Here is a 9,738-nt window from a genome sequence, read left to right on the forward strand (position 1 = left end):
CACCCGCCAGTCCCACAACTGCTCAGACCCAACCAAGTAAACACAGAGACTTATATTGCTTACAAACTGTATGGCCGTGGCAGGCTCCTTGCTAACTGTTCTTACAGCTTAAATTAACCCATTTCTATTAATCTGTAAGTTGTCACGTGGCTCGTGGCTTACTGGTACTTTACATCTTGCTTTCCATGGTGGCAGCTGGCAGTGTCTCCCTCCGCCTTCCTGTTCTCTCAGTTCTCCTCTCTGTTAGTCCCACCTATACCCCCTCTCTGGCTACTGGCCAATCGGTGTTTTATTTATTGACCAATCAGAGCAACACATTTGACATACAGACCATCCCACAGTATATTCTATGCATTTATAATTTTCCATGTAGCAAGGCATATCTAACACTTATTATTTTTTCACAAAATCTTAATACATTCTCCTTCAGATTATCAATACTGTACCCTAGTTATGTGATTCCAGATGGAAGTCTTGATACAAATAAGGAACCAAGTGAAGCAGTCCTACTGGCATTTGTGACAATAAAGGAATTCAGGCAGAGGTTTTGATCTCAAGGTCTCCCTGGGTTACATGTTATCTAAAAATATCTTATGGGAGTCATACACTCTATGTCAAAGGAAATCTTAAGATATATGAAATGAAATGATTATATCACTGTCAACTTATTATGCAGATAGTAGCATCTTTCTATAATTACTTGTAAAGTCCTACAATTATAGGAATTTTATTCATATGAAAATATCTATGTGTAAATTAAGGCATCTCAATATTCTGATTCATCTGAATCTTATTTGATCTAACATTTTAGAATCTCTGTTTCCCCCTTCCTCCAACTCCTCCTTCTTTTTCTCCCTCTCCCTCACTCCCTTTACTTCCTCCATTTCACCTCTCCCTCTCTCCCTCTCTCCTTTCCATCTCCCTGCTTCATCCCCCCATCCTTTTATTTCTTTCTCCCCTCTTTCTCCTCCCTCTTTCTCTCTCCTCTTTCTTTTTATGTGTGGTATGTGCATGTGTGTGTGTGTGTGTGTGTGTGTGTGTGTGTGTGTGTGTGTGTGTGTATTTACATGCTCCTCACCTGTATGGGCTGAAGTGGAAGCCAGAGTTTGATATTGGAATGCCTTTCCTTAAAGGCCTCCTTAACCTTATTTATTTTGAAAAAGAGACTTTTGCTGAACCCGGAGCTTGCTGTTTTGCCTGGCAATCTGAGAGCCTCTGAGGTCCACTTGTCTTTTCCTTGCCCCCAGCATTGGGATTACATTAACATGGTAAGCCCTCATTTTTTTGTGGGTGTTGAGTATCTAATTATGGACCTGATACTTGCAAAGCTTGCAAGTAATTCAACCACTGATCTATCTTACCTATCCCTGGAGGTTGGATATTTTAACCTCATTGTTCTGGTTACATATATTTTGTCAGCTTGACACAGACCTGATTTACCTGGAAGGAGGAAATGCCAATTAAATAATTGCCTCAGAGTGGTCCATGGGCAGGTCTCTGACACATTTTTTGATCAGTGATTACTGTGAGTAGTTCTTGGTTGTATAAGAAAACAAGCTGAGAAAGCCGTGGAAAGGAGCAAGTGACTAGCATTGCTCCATGGTCTCTGCTTCAATTCCCATGTCCAAGTTCTTTCCTTGAGCTCTAGACCTAGACTCCCTATATGATGGGCTGTTACTTTCAAGAATAAATAAACCCTTTTCTCCCCCAAGTTACTTTTGCTCATCGTGTTTATTACAACAATAGATAGCAAAATAGGTCAGGTACCTTCTGTGGTATGAAAACTGTAAACGAAATACATTGCTTAACTAAAAGATGCTATAATATTGCTTCTTAATTAGGCCAACTTTGCTGCCTTCCTCGTAGGCCAGTCATGAAGGGACTGTTATCAAAGAGGACTTCCTTGTGTCATGGTCAAGTCTGAGGATAAGAGATCATGTCTCAAATGTGACTCCTCAGACAAAAGTGTTTGCAAACATTTAGAGGGTAGAGAATAAGTGTGATTTAAGGCAAGGAAAAAGATGATTGGAAGGGAGTTAATCAATCAGTTCAGGTGTAATCCATCTTCATATCTATCCATGGGAGATATGTTCAGAGAATTAATGATATTAAACAGATTTGGAGGTAGATTGTTTTGCTTCATGATGTTGTTGGTCACTCATAGGATATATTCAGAGGACCATAGAAGGTATCAGTGGTTTCAATGGAGTGACCTTAAAGATGGTGGAAGATAACCTTGATAAGCCTTATAAACATGATTCACATCCCACCTGTATTTTCTTTCTTTTTTAAATTTTATTTTTTTCTTTCCCACAGTTTGCCCCTCCACTCCTCCCAGCTCCCCCTTCACTTCCCTTCTCTCCTGGATCCACTCAGCCTCTGTGTCCCATCAAAAAAGAGCAGGCCTTCAAGAGACAATAACCAAACACGACAAAACAAAATATAATACGACAAGGCAAAAGCCTTCACACCGAACCTGGAAAAGGCAACCCAATAGGAGGAAAGGTCTCCCAAGGACAGGCAAAAGGGTCAGAAACACCTGCTTCCACAGTTAGAAGACCCACAAAACCAGGAAGCTAACTGCCACAAAATATGCGTGGAGGGCCTGGTGTAGACTCATACAGGCCCCGTGTTGCTTCTTCAGTCTCTGAACCCATATGCACCCTGCTTAGTTGATTCAGTGGGCCCTGTTCTCCTACAATCCCCACACTTGGAATTTCTCAAGCTCTGAGGGGAGGGACCCAATGGAGATCTCTAATTTAGACTCTCTCTCTGCATAATGTCTGGCTGTTGGTCTCTGTATCCCTTCCCATCTGTTTCCATAGGAAGCTTCTCTGGTTATTTCTGACAGAAGATACTGAGAGACTGATGAGAGATTGCTCCTCCATGTGACTTCCAATGTAAGTGTTTTCTTTCTTTCTCTACTGAGTATGCTTTTATGACTTCCACGTTGTAGACATCAAGGACATAAAATCTGAGCAAATTTATAAGTCATATGGTAAAATCCATTCTTAGAGATCAGACGTGCTATGAAAACCCTACTTCTGATATAAATGTCCCTGAGTAATACTCATCGTTAGGTATTAATCAATGTATTCATCATTGTTGTGTATATATGTGTTCATATGTACTTGCACCTGTCTTTCCAGATACAAATGCATGAGTACATGTTCGTGTTGGGGATAGGCTTCTATGCCAGGTGTCTTTCTCAATTTTTCCACTTTACTTTTCGAGGTAGATTCTCTCACTGAATATAGAGCTCACAATTCAGCTACTCTGGATGGCCAGTAATCCTCAATTACTTCTGTCCCTGCCTTTCTTGTGCTAGGATTACAGGCATATGCCACAGCACCTGGCTTTTTGCATGACCTATGGAGATTGAACTCAATTCCTTATGCTTATATGGCAAGCACATCACCAACCGAGCTATCTTCTTATCCCAGTAAATCATTTTCAGAGAAATATTTCTACAAGAAGTCTATGGTGTGTCAAAATAAAGATGATTGGGAAATAAGGGATCATAAGTAAGGAGACTCAGAAAAAATAGAGATCTCTGAGTCTTAATGTGAGTTGTCTATGTTGGTAAACTTGCAGCACTCAGAAGATCATGGAAGGAGGAACAGGAATCAAGGACACCCTTCAGCTACATGGTGAATTGTAGGTCAGCCTGAAATGCATGAGATTCTGTTTTTAAAAGTATGTGGGGAGAAACTTCACATCTACTTAAAATACAATGTGAGGTCTCCTTGGAAGTCCAATTCAAGAACAACAGCAATGATGAAATACTTTGGGAAAGTTACTGATATCAGATAAAAATTGTTCAATTATAGGCCATAATTTAGCTTTGTGATTATGTGAGGAAATGTCTGGTTTAGAGGTGAATGCTAAAGTATGTAGCAATAAAATGATATAACTCCAAGACACCTGGAATCTGCCTTAAACAATGCAGTAAAGAAAAGCATTGATATACCTATCATGAGTGATAATTGTAGAATATAAGTTAGGAGTAGAGGAGGATTCATTGCTTTACTTTATTTTATATGTGTTTAATCATTATTAAGGCAAACTTTCAATGTGTAGCTGTGCTATAAAGGCTGGAATCAAACACCTGGGCTTAGGTGATCCTCCTGTCTCATTTTCCCCAGTACATGGGACTTCAGGCACGTAACATAATATGTTATCATTCTTCAACTCTCTCTCCCTCCCTCCTCCTTCCCCCTTTGTATCTCTTTCTTCCCTCTGTCCCTCCCCTGGTAATGAACTTTAGACATATAGGCAAGGGCTTCACTAGGGAATTGCTCTCAGAAAACTTATATTCTTTGACAGATCTAATCTTTCTATCACCATCTATTATCTAGCTATCTGTATTAGTGAGGGTTCTTTGAAGTAAAAGAAATTATAGAATGAATCTCTCTCCATCTATTATCTATACCTATATTTATATTTATTTCTATATGATTTCTTAGAAATGTTTACAGGCTTTGGGCCAGCTAATTCAGCAAGAGGTGGCTATGAATGGAAAGTCCATGAATCCAGAAGCTGCTCAGTTCATGAGGCTGGATGTCTTGGCTAGTCCTCAGTATAGGCTGGAATCGTAAAAGCCAGTGAAGGAACTGACTTGCTAGCAAGGTAAGAGCAAGCAGGCAAAGAGCAAAAGCTTCCTTCTTCCATGTTCTTATACAGGCTTCCAGCAGAATCTGTGGCCCAGATTAGAAGTGGGTTTTCTCAGCTCAAATGATCAGGATTATAGGTATTTCCTACCTCAAAGATCTGTATTAGAAGTGAACCTTCCTACTTTAAATTAAACAAAAATCTTTCAGAGGTGTGCCTTCCAGTTTTGGGTTTTAGTTAATGCCAGATGTTTTCAAGCTGACAACCAAGAATATCCGTCACACTATTTATCTGTGTGTCTATCTATGTGTGTGGGTGTGTGGATGTGGAGATCAACACTGGGTATCCTTGCTGAGGAGGTGTACACCTTGCTTTTTGAGACAGATCCAAAGCCTTGGATCCTCTTCTCTATCTCTGCCTTCCAAGGGCTGAGATTACAAGTGCATGTCAGAAGTTGTCTATTTTTAAAGTCAACTAAAGCAGGTAAATAAAAGCAAGTGAAACTGGGGCAAGAGGGGCATTATTCAGATTTTTTCCAAAGTTCCATCATCTTCTGTGTGATTTCCACTTTTTTTTATGGATCATAGTCTGCAAGTTTTGATAGAAGTGATCTCTTAGAACATAATAGAAATTTCAGGACCTATTCATTCATGAGAAGATAGTGAAGGTCATGACATGTTGCTACCAGGCCAAAAATCTTATACATTTTAAAAGCTAAGTACACAGAGTGATACTGGCAAAAGGTGACACCTAATAAAGATTTGAAAATATTTGTCTAGAGAGACAGGTCAGTAAAGCTGAATATTGGATGATGGTTTAAGAGAGACAGTTTAACCAGAAAAACTGCAGATGAGGTGAGAAGCCTAGTGTCAGCCTGTTAACCTGGGCTTGATAACAGGTGGCAAGAGAAAGGACTTACAGTGGGAATCAGAGGCTGTGTCTTAACTTGAGAACACATGCAGGAAGACAAAATCTTAGTCTTCAACTTGAAATCCTCAAATCAAGGGTCTGTTTTTTATCGGAAAGCAGGTTGAAAATAGGTGAGGCATTTGAGACAGTAAGTATTTCCCATGTGACTCCAGTACAAAGGAGGATCTGTGTCCCTTTTCCCCTTTACATGTGTGAACTTACAGGGAGGACCATGAACACAGTTTTCATGTTCCCTGGTATTTTGTTTTTTGAAGGTTGCATAAAACTTGAATTTAAAATGCAGTGGGGAAGAGCTGCATGGGAACCCAGAGTGCAGCATCAGAGCTAGGAGGGATGCATTCTTCATGAGAAAAGTTGGAGGGTACTCTGAAGATGAAGGGCAAGAGAATCAGGCAAGGATGTGGGGTGGAGAAAAACTGTGTCTATGGCAGCAGGTCAGGAGATGACAAGAGAAATGTGGATTTGCAGCACAGCGAGGAACAACCCTGGTGACCATGCAGGACCAGGAAGGGCAAAGCTAGGAGACTGGACAGGTGAGAGGAATCAGGTAAGGAGAAAATGTGGATGTATCTCCCAGAAGAATTGCTTCTTGTGAAGATGAATTTTGAATTTTTTTTAAATAATCGGGATTGTTTCTTAAAATATCCTCTAATCCAAGAAGTCTGTCTGTGAGAAAAGCATAGAAAGCTGTTTGCTATGCTATTTCCTGGAGGGCTGCGTGTAGGCAGGGGATGAGTTTCATGGAAAGGACTGCTAGGCACACGGGCTAGCAGGCTTGGGGAACGTGCTTGCTAATGTCCACCTTTCTCTCCCTTTCGCTGTTTTTGCTGACTCCACCCTACAAGAACAATAGGTTAGTGTCAGTTTGCTTATATTTCCAGGTTTAGATAAATTCTCTAGATCAGAAATTCAGACTGACACCTTACATTGCCACCTAGTGTCCACTAGGTGGAGGCTGCGAACAGCCTGCTGGGAAGCTGCGGAGGGGCAGGGTCCGCAGCTGCGCAGAGAATGAAATGGAGGGTCCATCACCGACAAGGCAGGCCTCTCTTCAGAATGAAAACCTTGGCAGGGGGTAAGCTTTGAGGTCTGTGGACTACGACCAGTGACGGGCATCCAGAGTCTGAAGAGGGGTTCATTGTAATAGCGTGGGTGGAAAGGTACTGCGGTGTGGGCAGTCTTCTCGGGTTCTTAGCACAGGTACAGATTCTCCCTTGTCTGCGTCTTGCTTTGTACTATGCGGTGTACTCAAAACATCTTCGTGATTTTACCATGTGCCTCAAAATCATAACATGAAATTTAACGTTTTTCTTTTTCCATATGTCCCCTTTATTCCTACCAAGCAATACTGTGAGGAACTGTGTTTTTATTCTTCGATTATTCTTAAATAATTTAGCAAACAAAGGGAATTGCCAAATACTGGTATGTTTTTATTTCATCATTGCTAAATAATAGTATCTAGCCATCTTTTAAGGGATCCGTTTTCGCATGGCCTAAAGCAAATGTTGTGCTTGGGGTTTGGTGTGTATCTTTTTATTGTTGCATGTATCTGTTACGCAAAATGTTAAACTAACAGTATTCCTTTGAAAAACTACATTGTATTTGTTTAATTTGTTTGGTTTCTAAAATGTGCTGTTTAAATTATTTCTTGAGAAGTTCATTTGTGTATACAATGTATTTTGATTGAATCTATCCCCAAACTGCCCCCTGCTCCTCCCTGCCCCTAATGTGCCCCTCCCAATTCTTGTCTTTTTTCCCCCTAATAACCTACTGAGTCAGGTGAGTGCTCCTTGTATGCAGATGGACGTTGAGCCATCCACTAGAGCTTGGGAAAGCTACCCCTTGCCACACTCCTAAAGAAAACTTACTCTCCTACACCTCTGGCAGCCATCAATGGCCAGGCTCACAGAGAAAAACAGCACACGTTCTCTCTAATATGTGGGTTTTAGCTTTGAATCTTTAGATTTGTGTGTTTGGCTTAGAGTTCTGGTAGAAACCAGAAAATGGCTTGTTAGAGGAGTTAAGGGAAGGGGGATAACCAAACTCAGGTGATCTACCTTTTGGGGCAGTCTTTAAAATGTTATAACTTTCCCTACCTGCATGCCTTACTTGTATTTAATTGGATCTTCCCTTTTGGATTTCATAGGATGGAAAAATCAGATACTAATTTAGATGTTCTTCCTTTTCTAACCTGCATTCTAGCATTTAGATTTTGTTTAAACTTCTGATGCTACAAGGGGACCTATGCTAATTGTGTTTGTTCTCTGCCAAAGCCTAAAATCCATCATTTCTTTACAGATTCCCAGTTTCTTTCATTGAAGATTTTATTAGAGAAGAAAAATTTTATACCAAGTATATTTATGCCCACAGCCATGTAAAAATGTGACCACAGGTATGATCAAATCCAGTAGCATATGAACAGTCTATCCATTTCCTTTAATCATACACAACCCCTATATTCATTGATTTAAGAAATCAACCAAAAGATACTTGCAAAGTGGTTGCCGAATCAGAAGTTCATACCGAGGAAGCAATGTTACCAACTAAATACAGTGTTCTCAGACAATTGTCTTTTCATTTGGGGGTGGAATCTCCACTTATTTTCTAAGCTACCTGGGTCAGACCCTGTTTCCCCACTATTTACAGAAATAAGAGATATTTCATATAGTCATAAAAGAGTTATACTGTTTTGCCCATATTATTACGTAGGAAAATCCAACTTACTGTTTAATTTATAGAGAGTGTAGGCATACAAATTATTTTCAGAGCCATATAAAAATTATGTTCATCTCACCTATTCAACCTTCCTGAGACCCAAGCACATTGTAGTTATTGATCATTTTATTAGTTTATTACCTCCTTAACCTTTTCACAGTGTCGCATAAATGAGTTTATGCAGTATTTTGATTTTTTTCAAATTTGATTTTTTTTTGTTTTTTTTTCTGTTTTTCTTTTCTTTCTTTTTTTTTTTTTGGTTTTTCGAGACAGGGTTTCTCTGTGTAGCTTTGTGCCTTTCCTGGAACTCACTTGGTAGCCCAGGCTGGCCTCGAACTCACAGAGATCCACCTGGCTCTGCCTCCTGAATGCTGGGATTAAAGGCATGTGCCACCACCGCCCGGCTCAAATTTGCTTCTTGATTCTTTTGTTTAATACTATGCCTCTTTAATTATAAAGTGCATTTCATGGCTATTTTTACATGTAATTGCCTAAGAATGGGAAGTATTGATACGTTTTAATATGTTATTACAATATTCCTATAACTACTATGGAGAAATGTCTTTTTAAATACTTATTTTTCATTTATATTTCTCTTTTAACTTTAGAGTTGCAGTGTATTTTATATATTTTGGAAAATACATCCATGTCAGCTATTTAAAGATCATTCTTTGCTCCATGGATTGAGCTGTATTTTCCCTTTTCACTCTACATTTTGTTTCTATTAACATTTTTGTTTGTTTTGTTGTTGGTATTTTAGGTGTTAATACTTTATTTCAATTTATAATCCACTGCAGGAAGAATACGGGAGAAGTGAAGTAATAAAGAGGAGGATGTGAAGAGACACAGCTAGCAAGTATGGGCCATCCTGTCAGGTATTTATGCAGAAGCTGTGCGGGATAAGTTCATCTGTCTGCTGCCTATCCTCCAACAACATATCATTTGATTAGAAATAGAAGGATTAATTTTCAATGCTGAATTTTTTTCACTAATCTTCACATCTAACTATAAACAGTATCAAAATGTTTTAACCACTATCAATTTGTCATAAGTTTTGAAAGGAAGGAGTATGTGTCAAGTAGTCCACATTTCATTGGTTTTCAGGATTGCTTTGAGTACACAGGGTAGCTGCTTGCATTTCCATAGAAATTTAAGCACCGTGTTGTTCATTTCGATGACAGTAGTAAAATATCTAGGGTATAGATTGGACCTTTACTTATTCTCTAACTGCCCAGGAAATTGATGTTATCTTAACAATATTTAGCTTTATAATCAATGAACCTGGGGAATTTTAAAATTTGTGTGGTCCTCTTTTAATTTTATTCTGCAAAACGTAAATAAATGTAAGTGCACTTAGCCTATATAATTATTTATTTTGTTTATTTCTTTTATTTTTCTGCCTTCTTCTCTCTCCTCTTTCCCAGGCAGTCCTTTCTTTAAAAGCATATATATTGCTAAATATTTTATTTTTTAATGTTATTT

The 9,738-nt window shown here is 39.1% G+C and overlaps 1 long non-coding RNA gene across 1 annotated transcript; it reads left to right on the forward strand.

Moving 5' to 3' along the window:
- Positions 1-6,530: 6,530 nt before the first annotated feature.
- Positions 6,531-9,137, forward strand: LOC131902319 (uncharacterized). Its single transcript, XR_009377063.1, has 3 exons — positions 6,531-6,616; positions 7,840-7,933; positions 9,054-9,137. It is a non-coding gene; the product is annotated as an uncharacterized LOC131902319 (long non-coding RNA).
- Positions 9,138-9,738: the final 601 nt, after the last annotated feature.

The sequence above is a fragment of the Peromyscus eremicus genome, chromosome 1, assembly GCF_949786415.1.
Source record: "Peromyscus eremicus chromosome 1, PerEre_H2_v1, whole genome shotgun sequence".
NCBI lineage: Eukaryota > Metazoa > Chordata > Mammalia > Rodentia > Cricetidae > Peromyscus > Peromyscus eremicus.